We start from the raw sequence: 18,389 nt of genomic DNA, 5'->3' as shown, positions 1-18,389 counted from the left end.
CATGAATTTCTACACCTAAATCATGGAATTTCAAAGTAAAATTTGGGAGTTTTGACTACACTTTATGTCACGGCCCAATTCCCACTATAGGCCGTGATGCGCACAACGTCACCGTTAGGCAAGCCAACGGTGAACCATCCATTTAAGTATTCGTTTTATTACCTTTAAAATCATGGCTTTTATTAAATAAGAAAATTTATAGCATTAGAATATCATGGATATATAAAATATTTGTAAAACATAAAATAAAAGGTGACAATAATAGGCAAACCATAAACATCTACTAGATATTCTCAAAATTCGGTATCACAAGTACATGAGCATCTACTAGGGAGTGCAATACTAATACAATATCTGTCTGGAATATAAGGTAGACAAGATAAAATAAATAAATATTATGGAGACTCTGTGTGTTGCGGATCGTAACACAAAATGCAGCTCACCATAAAGTCCCCTCAGCAGCTGCGCCATGCGACAAGATGACCACCAACATTACATGTCTTAGAACCTGCATTAGTGCAGAAGTATAGCATGAGTACGTAAATCAACGCATACCCAATAAGTATCTAACATAATCCCGGAGAAGTAGTGACTAGGGGTCGACATTGACAATTACTAATGATCCAATAAATCAAGTACAATAAAAAGTAGACAAGTATGAAGCATGGTAATTAAACAGTAAAAACAGATATAGGTGCATAATACGATCCTCAACTGAACAGTAAACACAAAGTCCTTAAATATCGAATACTTCCTCAAATGGAGTATATAATGATCACCACCAAATCAATGGCCACATCTCAAGTCAGGAAAACTCATAAGTATGCTGACTCGTTATCAAATATTTCGCACGATTCTGCCGAGACGAGCGGCCCGATACCATAAGAGTAAAGGCACGAATTCCTGTAGTGGTGTACCGTCCGATCCCATAATAGTACCTTTGAGGCATTCAACTTGATCCCATAATCGTGTACACTATTGAGGGTCGACCAACACGAATCATCGATGCATCTCATAATACTACCGAGGCAAACAATCCCATCCCATAATGATATTGTTGAGACGTTTAGCTCGATCCCATAGGAATATTGAAGACTTGACGAGTCACTAATCCCACTCACGAATATATGTGTGAGTTGTAGAATTTAAGAAACTTTCGGACAAATACGTACAACACGGGAGAAATCCGTAAAAGGGAGTGTAATCTATACTGCTAATCAAGCAGCTCACCACATATCTCAAATCGTAAGTCCAATACTTTACGTAAGTCTAATCTTAGGAACAAACATAAATTAAAGCAATTAAACAGGCAAGAATAACTCAAGTATTATGATTAAGGCATGGCGTGAGTCTAAGTCTACCCGGACCTAAACATGAATTCTAGCATACGCACGAACACTCGTCACCTCATACGTACGTAGCCCTCACAACATGTAGCACATAGCAAATACAACACATACTGGGTAAATTTTCCCTCACAAAGTTAGACATGAGACTTACCTCGCTCTGAAATCTGATAATCGGCTCTAACGCCTCTCTAAATCCTCAAACCGATATCGAACGATACGAAACTAATCAAACAATGTGCAAACCAATCAAAATATACTTCAATACTCGTAATTTAAAAATTTATAATAAATTTTCAACTCCGCTCGAAAAATCAATGTAGTCAACCCCCGGGTCTGCGTACTCGGATTCTAAAAAATTTCGAAGATAAACATTACCCATAACACCACGAACTAAAATATAGAATTTATTTCTAGTTCCATGTCCAATTTCGTGGTCAAAATCCAAATTTACCATTTTTAGGTTTTCTTCCAAAATCCCATAATTTTTATAAATTTTTGTATTTAAATTCATATATAATCCATGTATTTAACTCACAATAAGTGAGAATTATTTACCATGCAATAGATGATGAAAATTTCCCATCCAAGAGCTCCCAAAATCAGCCATCCCAAATGAAATGTGAGAGAAATGAGCTAAGTCCCGAAATAAAAATGCAATCTGTCCAGTCGTCCTTCTTCGCGATCGCGGAAGCACGCGCGCGATCGCAAAGGCCAAACCATCTTGCCCAGAATTACTTATTCGCGAATGCGAGACCCCCCTCGTGATCGCGATGCACAGACAACCTAAACCTATACGAACGCGAGCCAAGCTCCATGAATGCGAAGGCAAAACTTCCAGCCCCAGCAACTTACTCTTACGCGATTGCGAAGCTGCCTACGCGATCGCGTAGCACAGCTCCCTCAATAGGCCAGCCACACTATTCCACATCTCGTTCACAACTCCAGCAACGCGAATGCGTAGAAGAACCTGACAACCTTATGCGATCGCGACCCTCTCCATACAATCGCTAAGAACAAAGTCTTCGCCAGCCCAAACTACCCTTCGCGATCGCAGTGCCTTCTTCGCGATCGCGAAGCACACGCCTGACACCAGAAACTGACAATCACAAAATAAAGGAAAATGGTCTGAAACCATACCGAAACACACCCGAGGCCCCCGGAATCCCGTCCAATTTTACCAACAAGTCCCAATTCCTACTCCAAACTTATCCAAAGGCTCGAAACGCCATGAATAACATCAAAACCACGAATCGACGATCCAAATCCCTCTTTTAACTTTCAAACATTTAAAATTTGCCGAACGCATCCAAATCACACTTAGACATCTTGGAATGATGCCAAGTTTTACGTACAGGTCACGAATAACAACACGAACTAATTCCAAGGCTCGGAATCTCAAATGGACATCAATAACACCAAAGTCCACTTCAAATCAAAATGCTAACTTTCCACATTATGTGCTAAAACACTTGCGGTCCACCTGAAACTCGAACCGAACATACGCCCAAGTCCAGAATCATCATACAAACCTATTGAAACCTTCAATCCCGATTCTAAGGTCGTCTACTCAAAAGTCAAATCTTGATCAACTTTTCCAACTTAAAGCTTTCTAGTTCAGAATTATTATTCTAAATCAACTTCGAACTCCTTAAAAACTGAAACCAACCACACGTGTAGGTCATAATATATAAATTGAAGCTACTTAAGGCCTCAAATCGCCGAACAACATGCTAGAGCTCAAAACGATCGGTCGGGTCGTTACACTTTAAGAGAGTATATTTTGGAGATTAGAGGGTCGATTTGGACTAAATTTTGAAAACTAATTATATATTTAGACTTGGCAAGTTATGGCTCATCGACTTCGATATTGGTTTTGGATTTCGGGCACGTATGACCAGGTTGATTTTTATAATTTTTTTGGGAATTCTTCAAAGATCGAAACTTTATGGATTGAGATCGCTTCCTATAGCATTGCTTGACTTCCCTGTTTGATGTTGGATTGGATTTGTGTGATTGTAGGGCTAGAACAAGGTTTTTATAACGACCCGATCAGTTGTTTTGAGCATTAGCATTTTCGTTCGATGGTTTGAGGTCTTGAGTAGCTTCATATGGTGTATTATGACTTGCATGCATGACTGGTTTTGATTTTCGAGTGTTTTGGAATTGTATTAATAGAGTGATTCTCAATTTGGAAGTTTTAATTTGGAAAACTTGACCAAGGATTGACTTATGAGTAAATGATCTCGAAATCGGGATTTGTTGGATTCAATAAGTTTGTAGGGTGATTTTAGACCTAGACGTATGTTCAAATTTGAATTTGGATATTCCTAAAAGGTTTTGGCTCTGTTTGTTGAAAGTTGGCAATTTGAAGGTTTGAAATATTCATAAGTTTGACCAGGCGTGAACTTCGATATTACCGGGATCGGATTGTTGTTTCGGAAGTTCGAATAGGTTTGTTTTGTTAGTTGGGACTTGTGTGCAAAGTTTGATTATGATCTGAAATGTTGAAGTGTGATTCAGACGCGTTCGGCGAAGGTTGAAGGTTTGTAAGTTAAGAGAAAGATCTTGATTTTTGATTCTTGGTGTTGATGTTATTTGTGGTGTTTCGAGCCTTTGGATAAGTTTTGAACGATATATTTTAATTGTTGGTATAATTGGACGGGGTCCTGAGGGGCTCGGGTGAGTTTTATACCATTTTTAGGCCCTATTAAGTTGCTAGTTTTTGGCTACAGGTGTATGAATCGCGATCACAAATCTCTAAGACGCGTTCACGAAGAGTGAATTGTTGTTTGGGTCTTGTGAATCGCGAACATGGAGGTCTTGTCCGCGATCGCGTAGAAGAAATTTCTGTTGTCATTTGGCTGAATTCTGGAGCTTATATCTTGTAATCCTTTAGAAATTTGGAGATGATCCAAAAATGAAAGTTGTAGAATTTTGTGTCTAATTTTCAAAAAATTAAATTGTTTATCATTTGGAGTTTTATACAGAATATTATGACCATTATACTAGAGGTTATCTGTAAAGAGTTAAGCAAGTTTGTTCGAATTTGTTCATCGCGATCGCGGAGTTCTTTGCCACGATCGCGAAGAGTAGATTCGTGTTGGGAATTTTGTGAACCAAGATCGCGTGGTTGGTGACCGCGATCACCAAGAAGGAGCCCTGGCAGGGGTATTTAATGCCTAATTTTGAGATTTTGAGCTCATTTTCACTAATTTTGAGGCTTGGGGGAGTGGACCAAGGCAATTTTGGAGATGGATTTCACCCAAATTATGAGGGTAAGTGTTCACTTGATTATGATTATATATCATGAATCTCATGAATTTATACACCTAAAATATGGAATTTCAAAGTAAATTTTTGGGCTTTTGGCAAAATATTTCTAAAGAGAAAAATTGAGATTTGAACATCGATTCAGACTCAGATTTGGATGAAACTTATATAGCTGGACTCGTATTCGAATCGGTTGTCGGAATTTGTGAGTTTTGTCAGATTTCGAGATACGGGCCTGGGTTGACTTTGAGTATTTGATTAAAGATTCAACCTTTATCGCTTGGGTTTGATTCCTATGACATTATTTTGATGTTATTGAGTTATTTTTTTGCTAGATTTAAGTCGTTCGGAGGTCGATTCGCACGATAAAGCATTTTTAGAGTATTGATTTGGCTTGTATGAGGTAAGTATCTTGCCTAACCTTGTGTGGGGAATACCCCTTAGGATTTGGCCATAATTGCGCATTTATGTTATGTGAAAAGCAACGTGTACACGAGGTGACGAGCATGTACACGGGTGCTATGTGTGATTTGTGACCAGAATAGACCTTAGGCTATAAATATGCTTTAATTTGAGGATGATTTGTATATGAACCATGATTAATCACTTTGTGGCAATAAGAACATGACCACTACACTTGTTTTTAGTCGTACAATGCTTTATTTGTTAAATACCTATCCGCATTTTACTATTTTTCATGTCCTTGTGCATTTTATTGATAAATTATGAACTCATACACATGATAAAAACTGTGGCATTATTGTTTATGATTTTGTGGCACATGTGGACATGTTGAGCAGATTATTTGGATATTGGCACGAGGTCTTTATCGTGCGAGCACGAGGTCTTTGTCGTGCAAGTGTGATTATATTATGGAACGAGGTACTTGTCGTGCGAGTGTGATTGATATTGGTACGAGGTCTTTGCCGTGCGGGTGTGATTATATTGTGAAACGAGGTCTTTGTCGTACGAGTGTGATTGATATTGGCTCGAGGTATTTGCTATGCGAGCACAAGGTTTTTGTCGTGCGAGTGTGATTGATATTGGCATGAGGTCTTTGCCGTGCGAGTGTGATTGATATTCGCACGAGGTCTTTGCCGTACGAGTGTGATTGGTATTGTAGCGCTGGGTCTTTATTGTGCGAGTGTGACTGATAATGTGGGTACGCTGTGCCATATGTGTGTATTTTTATTTAATGACTTGTTGTTAAAGCTGAGCCGTTTCTTGTATTTAATTGTTATCACTTGTTCCAATGAGGTTAATGTTATTGTTTTGTTATACTTTCTATTACTAGTCTTTGATTTATTAAATAAGTTATTTGACTAGTGAGTATCACATGGCTTGAACCTCGTCACTACTTCACTAAGGTTACTCCTGATACAAAACTATCTCATAGTTTGATAAAAAATCAAAGTATGTTTGTAAAAGTTATTTATAATTTGTCGGTATAATTTAATTTAGTCTAAATTGAAATATTTATTTGTTTATACTGAAGTTTTCGATTTGGTGTATAGCTATTTTCACTAATTATTGGTTATTTTTAGTATTTATAAATATTTTTATTCTATTTTTATTTAAATATCTTAGAGTTAATAATTTTTTGTTAAATTGAATTTCTTGAAGTAAAACTTGATAAATTAAATAGATAAACTGCTAAAATAGAAATAGATACATCTTTTCTACCTTTTAGACTTTAAGATTACTTCGTTTTGAGATTGTATTAAAAAGAAAAAAGGGGATCAAACCCGCTTGTCATTGTAACGATCCGACCGGTCGTTTCGAGTATTACAACCCCATCTTCCCATGTACTGCTCAAATTATGTTTTACAGTTGTTATTTGACTTGCCGGGGTAATTGGTTCGTGTCCAGTGAAATTTTGGAATAATTTAGAACATTTAGTTCCAAGGTTTAGAACTTAAGTTGAAAAGGTTGACCGGATGTTGACTTATGTGTAACGACCCCGGAAAATTTTTGCTAAGGAAATTAAGGTTTTGTGGTGCCGAGGTAGATTAATTAGTACAAAGGTGCTCAGACTTTTTGGGTTGAAGAATGCACTTAAGTGTTGAAATTTTTTTTGATAGAAGAAGGACATTTTGCTGTCTATTTTGCGACCGCATAAACGTTATGCGGACCGTGGATTTACCACAGAACGAAGCGGAAACTCGAGCAAATTTTGGGCCATTATGCGACCGCAGAAGTATTTTGCGGTCCATTATGCGACCACAGAATCAGTATGCAGACCGCAGAATGGTCGCATACTCGGGAAGAATGTGCCCAGTTCTTAGGGTCCATTTCGCGGGTCGCATATGCATTATGCGGTCGCATATGCGACCACAGATCCTGTCCCAAAGCTTCATTTTCTGGTTTTTATAACCTGACCCTATTTTGATAAATAGCCTTTGAGGCTCATTTTGAAGGCAAAAATCTGATATTTTAGAGAGAAGTGAGAGTGTTCTATAGAGAGGAAGAAGCTCAAATACTTTATTCATCAATATCTTGTTCAAGCTTTGAAATCCAACAAGAAATATCACAAGATCTTCACCCAAGAGATAAGGTTCTAACCCTAGTCTTCAATTTCGAGTTTAGGTAAAGATGAGTGATTGAGAGTATGATTCTTGGGTGTGAGAGTATTATTTATACATACACGTACCAATAAGGTTTGTGGAAAGATTGTTGAGTTCAAATGGGTAAAGATTGGGTTGAAAATGGTAGAAATCTTCAAAGACTTTAATTGAGGATTTGAGGGTCGAGTTGATGTCGGAATTTGGTGAAATTTATATGGTTGGACTCGTGGTTGGATGTGCGTTCATATTTTATAACTTTTGTCGGATTCCGAGACGTGGGCCCCAAGGGTAATTTTTGAGTGCAATTTCGGATTTTGTTGGAAAATTTGTATTTTCATATGGTATTAACTCCTATAATTCGTATTGACTGAATCGAATTATTTGTGACTAGATTCGAAGCGTTTGGAGACCGATTCACGAGGCAAAGGCATATCAGAATAAAGAATTTCATGGTTTGAGGTAAGTAACACTTATATATTTTGTCCTAAGGGTATGGAACCCCAGACTATGTGTTATGTGATCGGTTTTGAGTTGACACACATGCTAGGTGACCCGCGTATGGGCGTGCACCATAGAAATTATGACTTGGTCAAATTCCATGAAACTGTGTAGTTGAAAAATCTGTTGTTATCTGTACATTCTCCATGTAGTAGAGAAATTGAACCACAAATCATGTTTAGATTATGTGTTGGCACTGTAGGGACCCATAGGGGTCGTGTACATATTAAATTATCTGCTAAATTATTGTTTTGTTCTTAATCACAGTTTACTTATTAATTTTATCTCAATCTCTATTGTTCATTATTGATGCATCATATCATTGCTGTTTGGGCTGATTTTCATGATTATTAAGAGCCTGAGAGACTGGAGAGATTTATGACCGAGTGAGATATTATTTTATAGCACGTGAGTTGTCCGTGCAACACATGAGTTGTCCATGCAGATCCATATATCATACTATAGCACGTGAGTTGTCCGTGCGGATCCAGTTATTATACTATAGCATGTGAGTTGTCCGTACAACATGTGAGTTGTCCGTGCAGATCCAGATATCGATACTATAGCACATGAGTTGTCCGTATAGTACGTGAGTTGTCCGTGCGAATTATAGCGCTTGGGTTGAAGGAGCCCCTCCGGAGTCTGTACACACCCCCAGTAAGCGCATGTACCTACTGAGTAAGAGTGCTGAGTGCTGAGCTAGTGAAAGGGCTGAGTGACTGTGGTCCTGAGAGGATGCATTTGATTTCATTATTGTTGCACTTTAGCTGTAATATGTCACTGTTTTGAAAATTTCTGAGAGACATTATCTTATGTTTCAGTTGAATATGACATGAAATTACTGTTTTGGCCTTAAATGTTGAACTTGAAAGTATGCCTACCTTATTATGTTGGAAATTACTATAATCGGACTCAGCTATGAAGCTCGTCACTACTTTCAGTTCTTTATTTAGTATTGTTACTTGCTGAGTTGGTTGTACTCATACTACACCCTGCACTTCGTGTGCAGATCCAGGTGTTCCCGGACACAGTAGGTATTGATTTCTTCGCACAGTTGATTATCCGGAGATTCCGAGGTAGCTGTCGGTGTTTCGCAGATCTTGTCTCTCCTTTCTTATCTGCTTGATTACTGTATTTGGTCTCAGGCTATTATAGACCGTGTTTTCCAAACTTGTGATGTATAGATACTCATGTACTCTGTGACACCCCTATAGTTGAGAATTCCGCATTATATTTTGGGATTTCTATCCCGGTTATGAGAATTTTTACTACTAAAACTGATTTAAATTTATTTTTGTTAAAAGTGTTGGAAATACTACCGAGAAAATCGGCTTGCCTAGTACCACGTTAGGCGCCATCACGACAGGTTAAGATTCTGAGTCGTGACCGTCATACACGACACCACTTATACTATTAACTACTGTCATTTTTTTTTAGCTTCAATTGAACCCGCTTGTGCAAACTGTTGCCAAGGCTAGTAATTTAGGCACCTCATTTTGCAAAGAAGATTATGCATGTCAAATTTGAAACTGGGAACCGCATTTTGTGACATAATGAGACTGATTTTCGTGCTTTTATGCCAATTTTACATAATGCCAGAAATTCTAGATATTAGAAAGTACAAAATTTCCCAGCAAATGGTGAGTAGAATTATTAAAAATTACAAAAAAAGATCCAAGCATGAAGATTGAAGTTAAAGGAAACTCGATTACTGATCAATCAATGTGGTGCTTTAACTTTAGGTGGCAAAAATATTCCAATATATCAGCTTGGAAGAGCTTGAAACAACTGAAAGACAAGGTCCATTTTTCAGCTGAAGCATGACATAAAAACATTCTTCTAAATGTATCTTTCCTTGTTAGTAGATCATGAGTTTGTCTTGAAAGCTGAAACGAGGTTCCTATGGATAACAATATATTAAAACTTGGACACTAGTTTCTAAGAGTTGTTGCTATTTTGAACCCAGAAATGGGATCTATAGATCATACGTTTTCTGTACTTTCTTAATGCGTGGTCCAAGGTCTAGTATAGTATATGTAGCAGGCACATTCATGTCTTTTCGAGGTACTGCAATTAAAAAAACATAGCAAAAAGGTCTCCCCTCTCGGTCGATCCACATTCTGCCTCTTATCTCTTTCTTCTGCAAGTTCTCTGGTGTCAAATGAAAAAGGAATTCGAACGGTCTAGTCACATAACTTTTCATGACATGATGCATTATACGAACAAGAGCTTTTACTTTTCAGATCGACAAGTACACCTTCCTTAAAAGGAAACACCAAATTAGCCAAAGATACCGAGAATTAAGATATGTTAATAAAAATAATTTTGATGAATTGGTTCTACAACCTCAATTAACCTGGTCTTCCTTACACTTTTGTTTACCCGAAAAATGGATAGAGTTAAATTTGTATATGGTTCTAAGGATACGTGATATAACTTGGTACAAATCGTAGAGTGAAATAGAAATATATGTGTTCTTGACAAATAGAATGAAATATAAGGCAGACAAAAAAGGAAATATTAATAAATAAGGCAAAGCAAATGAGCCCAAAAAATGTTAATCTCTCTCAAGCTGTCTTTGTTACAATACCCGCTCATGCTTACAAGGATTCCCCTCTTTATAGTAGAGGGATCCTACTTTATCTATAATAATAAAAATATATAGTGGAGAACTCATGATGAATTGTCTTTTCCTCGATTCCCGCCAAGATTCTCTCCCCTAGTGCGATTGCAACGGCTCTTGTCTGTGAGCTCGATACTGGCTCGGAACCCTGTCGGTATTGGATCGAGCCCTCGGCCTTGGTTCGAGCTCGATTCTGACTTGGAGTCTCGATATTCGGGGTGAATGTTGGTCGATTTATGCATCTTCGAAAATCTTCGCTTTGACTCGTAGTTCGATTTGGATATGAGCTCGATATTGATACTGATCTTGTCATTGATCGGTCTTAGAGCTCGAAGCTTGACGTCCTTACTTCGGACCTCGACCTGTCGTCATGCAGATACCCTTTGATCGAAATATTATCATCTCGACCAGTCCGTACGACTGACTTAATCGGTTTTGACCGTACACAACTTTATTTGTCGGCAGATATGAAATTAAAGATGAAAAAAAACTGTAGGTGAAATTGTGAAGATTAATGGATCATGCATGTGGTATTTGTAATGCAATCTAATTGGCTATAATAAACACTTACAAGAAAAATACATATTTGTGATGGAATATGTATGCCTGGCAAAATTGTACAAAATTATGATGTGTTTGTGACAGTACGATGACAGAATTTATCAATGTGGTCAAAACTATTTTCTTTTGAGAATTTTTGACGATTTTATTTTCCGTCACAAATTCTTTCTGATGCCCTTGATATTATATTTAGCGAAAGTTGTTTTAACTATCAACATAATTTGGTCATCCCTTGCCTATAACGTGCTCTTGCCCGACCCTGTAATAATTGTTCGTGGCCAAATATGACAAGTTGACGTACACATTAATATACAACATAAGTGCTTTTATAAAGTCGTCTCATCACCTTTGAATTCCATTTGGTTTATAATGTTAGGCAATTATAATAAAGTTATGTTTTTAATATAAAGTCATATTCTTCATTACAATATTTAACACTTTTTTTTAATATTTATATCATGTCCTAAGCATATCTAATAATGGAGAAGAATGTTATAAAATAAAGACCGTAAAATAAAGACAAGTATAGAGAGAAACTGATATATTATTCTGATTTCAAACTTGTGTACATAATGAACTGAATTTTCCTCTATTTATAGAAGAAAGGAAGCTGCTGTGTAAGCTGCTACTGCAAGCTGCTTGTAAGCTGCTACTGCAAGCTGCTTGTAAGCTGCTGTGTAAGCTGCTGCTGCAAGCTGCTGTGTAAGCTGCTTGTAAGCTGTTGCTCTAAATTGTTGTGCCAGATATAGATAATCTTCTATCATGGGTAATATTTATCCATAACGGAGTACCGAAAGGATAAGCTTTTTCAGGAGGCTTATTTCCAATAGAGTACTAAATAGATAAATGTATTTATGGCGGAGTCTCATATGGATAAACTTCTTCAGGAAGCTTATTTACAACGGAGTACTAAATGAACATCCATAATATAATATATTCATAACACTCCCCCTTGGATGTTCATTAAAAGATAATGTGCCTCGTTAAAACCTTACTAGGAAAAACCCCGTGGAAAAAATCCTAGTGAAGGAAAAAGAGTACACATATTTAGTAATACGCATTGCTAACTGCCTCATTAAAAACCTTATAAGAAAAACCCTGTGGGAAAAAACCTTAATAAGGAAAAAAGAGTACATCGCGTATTTTACTCCCCCTGATAAAAACCTTGTTTCAAATATTTAAGTCTCCGCATTCAAATCTTATATACCATCTTCTCAAAAGTTAAAGTTGGTAAAGATTTGGTGAATAAATCTGCCGGATTGTCACTTGAACGGATTTGTTGCACATCAATGTCACCATTTTTCTGAAGATCGTGTGTGTAGAATAATTTTGGTGAAATGTGCTTCGTTCTATATCCTTTTATAAATCCTCCCTTCAATTGGGCTATGCATGCAGCATTGTCTTCGTATAAAATTGTGGGTTTTTTCTCACATTTCAAACCACATTTTTCTCGAATAAAATGAATTATTGATCTCAACCATACGCTTTCCCTACTTGCTTCATGAATAGCTATTATTTTAGCATGATTTGAAGAAGTAGCAACAATAGATTATTTTGTGGAACGTCATGATATGATAGTACCTCCACATGTAAACACGTACCCGGTTTGAGATCTAGCTTTATGGGGATCAGATAAATAACCTGCATCTGCATAACCAACAAGATCTGCACTATCTTTGTTAGCATAAAACAAACCCATATCAAGAGTTCCCTTTAAATATCGTAATATATGCTTAATTCCGTTCCAATATCTCCGTGTAGGAGAAGAGCTATATCTTGCTAGTAAATTAACAGAAAATGCTATGTCAGGCCTTGTAGCATTAGCAAGATACATAAGTGCACCAATTGCACTGAGATAGGGTGTTTCAGGACCCAGGAGTTCCTCATCCTCTTCTGGAGGTCGGGACGGGTCCTTATTCACTTCAAGTGATCGAACAACCATTGGTGTACTCAATGGGTGCGCTTTGTCCATGTAAAAGCGTTTTAAGACCCTTTCTGTATAGGCAGATTGATGGATAAAGATCCCGTCTGCTAAATGTTCAATTTGCAGACCAAGACAAAATTTTGTCTTCCCAAGATCTTTCATCTCAAATTCTTTCTTAAGATATTCAATTGCCTTTTGGAGCTCTTCTGAAGTTCCAACAAGATTTATGTCATCAACATAAACAGCAAGTATAACAAATTCTGAAGCCATTTTCTTTATAAAAATACATGGACAAATAACATCATTTATGTAACCCTCTTTCAGCAAATATTCACTGAGGCGATTATACCACATGCGCCCAGATTGCTTTAAACCGTACAAAGATCTTTGTAATCTGATTGAGTACATTTCCCGAGATTTTGAATATGCTTCAGGCATTTTAAATCCTTCAGGGATTTTCATGTAAATTTCATTATCAAGTGACCCGTACAGATAAGCTGTAACTACATCCATCATATGTATTTCAAGCCTTTCACGTAAGGCTAAACTGATGAGATATTGAAATGTTATGGCATCCATAACGGGTGAATATGTTTCTTCATAATCGACTCCAGGTCGTTGTGAGAATCCTTGTGCGACAAGGCGAGCCTTGTATCTTTCAACTTCATTTTGCTCATTCTTTTTTCGCACAAAAACCCATTTATGACCAACTGGTTTTATACCAGCAGGTGTTTGGACTACTGGTCCAAAGACCTCTCTTTAGCAAGTGCGTTCAATTCTGATTGAATTGCCCCTTGCCATTTTGGCCAATCAGATCTTTGTTGATATTCTTCAACAGATCAGGGTTCAAAATCCTCACTATCTTGCATAATGTTAAGTGCAACATTATATGCAAAAATATTATCCACCACTATTTCAGATCGATTTAAATTAATCCCATCACCAGTAGAACTTATTAAAAGTTCTTTGCTCACTTGAGTCTCGGGTTTATTGATTTCTTCAGGAATCTCATAACTAATCAGATCTTGGGTCTCTTCAGGAGATCCCTTCATAATATCATTTTGATCATTTGTCGATTTTCTTTTTCTAGGATTTCGATCCTTAGAACCCATAGGCCTACCACGCTTCAGGCGTGCTTTAGGTTCACTAGCTCTCATGCTAATAGATGGTCCTGCTGGGACATCAATTCGGATAAGCACATTCTCTGCAAGGATATGTGACTTAGTTATCCTTTTCAAATCAGTAAATGCGTCTGGCATTTGATTTGCTATATTCTGTAAATGGATGATCTTCTGGGCCTCCTGATTACATATAGGGGTACGTGGATCAAAGTGAGATAATGATGAAACTTTCCACACAATTTCTCTTTTGATTTCCTTTTTCTCTCCCCCTAATTGTGGGAAATTTGTTTTATCAAATCGACAATCTGCAAATCAAGCAGTAAATAAATCTCCCGTCAATGGTTCAAGATAGCGAATAATAGAGGGTGATTCAAACCCAATATATATTCCTAACCTTCTTTGGGGCCCATCTTACTGCGCTGTGGTGGTGCTACTGGCACATATACAGCACATCCAAAAATTCTTAGATGGGCAATATTTGGTTCATGACCAAAAACTAATTGTGACGGAGAATATTTATTATAATGTGTTGGTCTGAGACGGATAAGTGATGTTGCGTGCAAGATAGCATGGCCCCAAACAGTAGTGGGCAATTTTGTTTTCATAAGTAGTGGTCTTGCTATCAATTGCAGTCGTTTAATGAATGACTCTGCAAGGCCATTTTGAGTATGAACATAAGCTACAGGATGTTCAACTTTTATCCCAATCGATAGGCAGTAATCATCAAAAGCTTGAGATGAGAATTCTCCAGCATTATCAAGGCGAATAGCTTTTATAGGATAATCTGGGAATTGTGCCCTTAATCGAATTATTTGGGCTAATAACTTTGTAAACGCCAGATTGCAAGATGATAATAAGCACACATGAGACCATCTTGAAGATGCATCTATTAGGACCATAAAATATCTAAACGACCCACTTGGTGGGTAAATAAGTTCACATATATCCCCATATATACGTTCTAAAAAGGTAGGGGACTCAATGCCAACCTTCATTGGTGATGGTCTAGTGATCATTTTGCCTTGATAACAAGCATCACAAGAAAATTCATTATTTGTAAGAATCTTCAGGTTCTTTAATGGATGCCCACTCGAATTTTCAGTAATTCGTCTCATCATTATTGATCCAGGATGGCCCAAACGGCCATGCCAAAGCACAAAAGTATTTGAATCAGTAAACTTCTGGTTTACGATAAAGTGTGCTTCAACTGTACTAATCTTTGAATAATATAAGCCAGAAGATAAAGTTGGTAACTTTTCTACAATGCATTTCTGGCCAGAAATATTCTTTGTAATACAAAGATATTCCACATTCATTTCATCTATTGTCTCAACATGATACCCATTTCGGCGGATATCTATAAAACTCAACAAGTTTCTTCGGGACTTGGAGGAGTACAATGCATTGTCGATAATAAGTTTTGTTCCCTTAGACAGAAATACAATGGCTCTTCCGGAGCCTTCAATCAAACTTATATTACCAGAAATTGTAGAAACATTTGCTTTTTCCTTATGCAAATAAGAAAAGTATTTCTGATCTTTGAATATGGCATGAATTATTCCACTATCAACTACACAAATATCTTCATGATTGGTCTTTGATCCAAACATAATTTGAGGATTATCCATATTCTTCAAAATGACATAAACAAAATAAATATGATAGTAAACATTATAACTTTTATTTATGTACGACAATTACATAACCATACTATCTACTACAAATAACAAAAATTAAAATATTTACATCTCTACAGATTCACTACCGATCACATGACTTGTTTCTCCTTCTGGGAGTGCAAAATAATTAGCTACATCCAAATGCATGAAGTCTAAATTATCTTCAGAAATAAAATTTTCTTCAGCATTTTTCTCTGTCTTTTTCATGGAGGCTTGATATAGCTCAACCAAGTGCTTTGGCGTACGGCATGTACGTGACCGGTGCCCTTTTCCTCCACATCTATAGCATGCATTTTTTGGCTTTGCTGCTTGCACCGCTTCATGCTTTTGTTCTTCCTTTTCCATTGCTGGTGGTGAGGAGGGTTCTTTGGTGCATTATTATTACCACGATTAGAGTTTCCTCCCCGACCACGTCCATGACCACGACTGAGGCCACGTCCTCTTCCACGTTTAGCTTGGTGGAAGTTCGTCTCATTCACTTCAAGGAATGGACAAGAACCAGTAGGTTGGCTTTCATGGTTTTTTATTAATAGCCCATTATGTTGCTCAGCCACAAGAAGATGTGAGATAAGTTCAAAATACATTTTGAATCCCATCTCTCGATATTGCTGCTGCAGGAGCATATTCGAGGCATGAAAAGTGGTGAAAGTTTTCTCCAACATATCATGATCAGTAATATTATCACCACATAGTTTCAATTGGGAAATAATTCTGAACATAGCAGAATTATACTCACTGATAGATTTAAAATCTTGTAGCCTTAGATGAGTCCAATCATAACGTGCCTGTGGAAGAACGACCATCTTCAGGTGGTCATATCTATCTTTCAAATTACTCCACAGTATGACTGGATCTTTAACAGTAAGATATTCCATTTTCAGGCCCTCATCAAGGTGATGACGTAGGAATATCATTGCTTTGGCACGGTCTTGGTTTGATGCCTGATTTTTATCTTTGATGGTGTCTGCTAGACCCATCGCATCAAGATGAATTTCGGCATCAAGCACCCAAGACATGTAGCTTTTTCCCGATATATCCAGGGCTACAAACTCAAGTTTAGAAAGATTTGACATTATTTAGAAAAAGAAAGTTTGTACCTCTGATACTTTCAAAGTATTTTCTCGAGATGGCAGAGTCTCGTGCTGATAACGTGTTATAAAATAAAGACTGTAAAATAAAAACAAGTATAGAGAGAAACTGATATATTATTCTGACTTCAAACTTGTGTACATAATGAACTGAATTCTCCTCTATTTATAGAAGAAAGGAAGCTGCTGTGTAAGCTGCTACTGCAAGTTGCTTGTAAGCTGCTTGTAAGCTGTTGCTCTAAATTATTGTGTCAGATATAGATAATCTTCTATCATGGGTAATATTTATCCATAACGGAGTACCGAAAGGATAAGCTTCTTCAGGAGGCTTATTTCCAATAGAGTACTAAATAGATAAATGTATTTATGGCGGAGTCTCATATGGATAAACTTCTTCAGGAAGCTTATTTACAACGGAGTACTAAATGAACATCCATAATATAATATATTCATAACAAAGAAGAATAATAAAGCAAGAGGGATATGTATATTCTATAAAGGTGTGCTACACATAAGATGCGTTTAAACAATTCACAAATACATTAGACTGTATTTTCTTGAACTTAAGTGATACCCTAAAAATATTCGATTTTTAAGCAGAGAAATAATATTTTGGAGCTTTTATCCTTCTCATTTTTCTTTTGCATTTGCATGTATTAGGTGAAAGAATAAATGAAAGGTTGAATAAAGTAAAAGAGAAAAAGGAAATATTGGTAAAACGACACATGAAGAAAAAGCTTATAACAAGTGTGTTTACTCGAAAAACGGATAAAGTTGAATTTATGCGTACTTCTAAAGATACATGGTATAATTTGATACAAATGCGAGAAAATTAGATTAACGAAAAAATGAGCAATAAAAAGTTAGATACAATCTTCACAAATTGAGCAAACCTTGAGCCTTATGGGATTGATTTCTCTTTAGCCAATAATAATGAATTCGGAGAGACAAAGAGAAAGGAATGAAAGCTAACAGTATATTGCTTATGAGTCTATTACCATGGCTATCAATAACTTAGTCTCTTCTATTTATAGGGGGAATATCCCCTTTTTGGCATTATTCTATAGAAAAGCATGGGCCTTTCTCATCGTTGACCACCCTTTCCACTAATACCGTGATTTATGCTATAATAATCAGTTAGTGGCAAGAGTTATGGACCCTTGTTAGCCGAGCTGGCGAAGATTTCTCCGAGGCCATTAAGAACGGGACTGGTTACGCCCTCGACAAACTCGAAGGTAGGTCTGATGGTCTTGATGTCTAGCTTCGATAACACTTTTGATTCCGATCTCGGTCGATCATGTCGGATATCTGAACTTCCATATCGAGACCGGTTTCACTCGTGACTTCGATTTCCATTCAATCATCATTCCAGGAGCTCGGTCAAGCCTCGAGCTCGGTTTTACCTGTATACAGATAGTCCCCTCGTATTTTGGAGAGTAAATGACAGGAAACGATATGAGACCTCAATCTTTACTTTTACTCTTATCTTCTAATCCTTCGTCTTCTTCAAAGCTTGTATTTTCTGATCTTCGCGTTTCTTCGCCTGCGAGCTTGAGTGAATCTGAAAGTGAAAAAAAGACCTCGAGGGCGGAGATGCTGCTCCGAAGATGAAGGTGCCCAGGCCCCTTAGGCTTTTAAACAAGTTTTTATTTCTGTTGGGGCCGTTTCGGCCTTTGTAAAGAACTTTCATCGGTCCATGCCGCTCTTGTAAA

Source organism: Nicotiana tomentosiformis, chromosome 12 (genome assembly GCF_000390325.3).
Source record: "Nicotiana tomentosiformis chromosome 12, ASM39032v3, whole genome shotgun sequence".
Taxonomy (NCBI): Eukaryota; Viridiplantae; Streptophyta; class Magnoliopsida; order Solanales; family Solanaceae; genus Nicotiana; species Nicotiana tomentosiformis.
Note: the sequence above shows the minus strand (reverse complement) of the source record.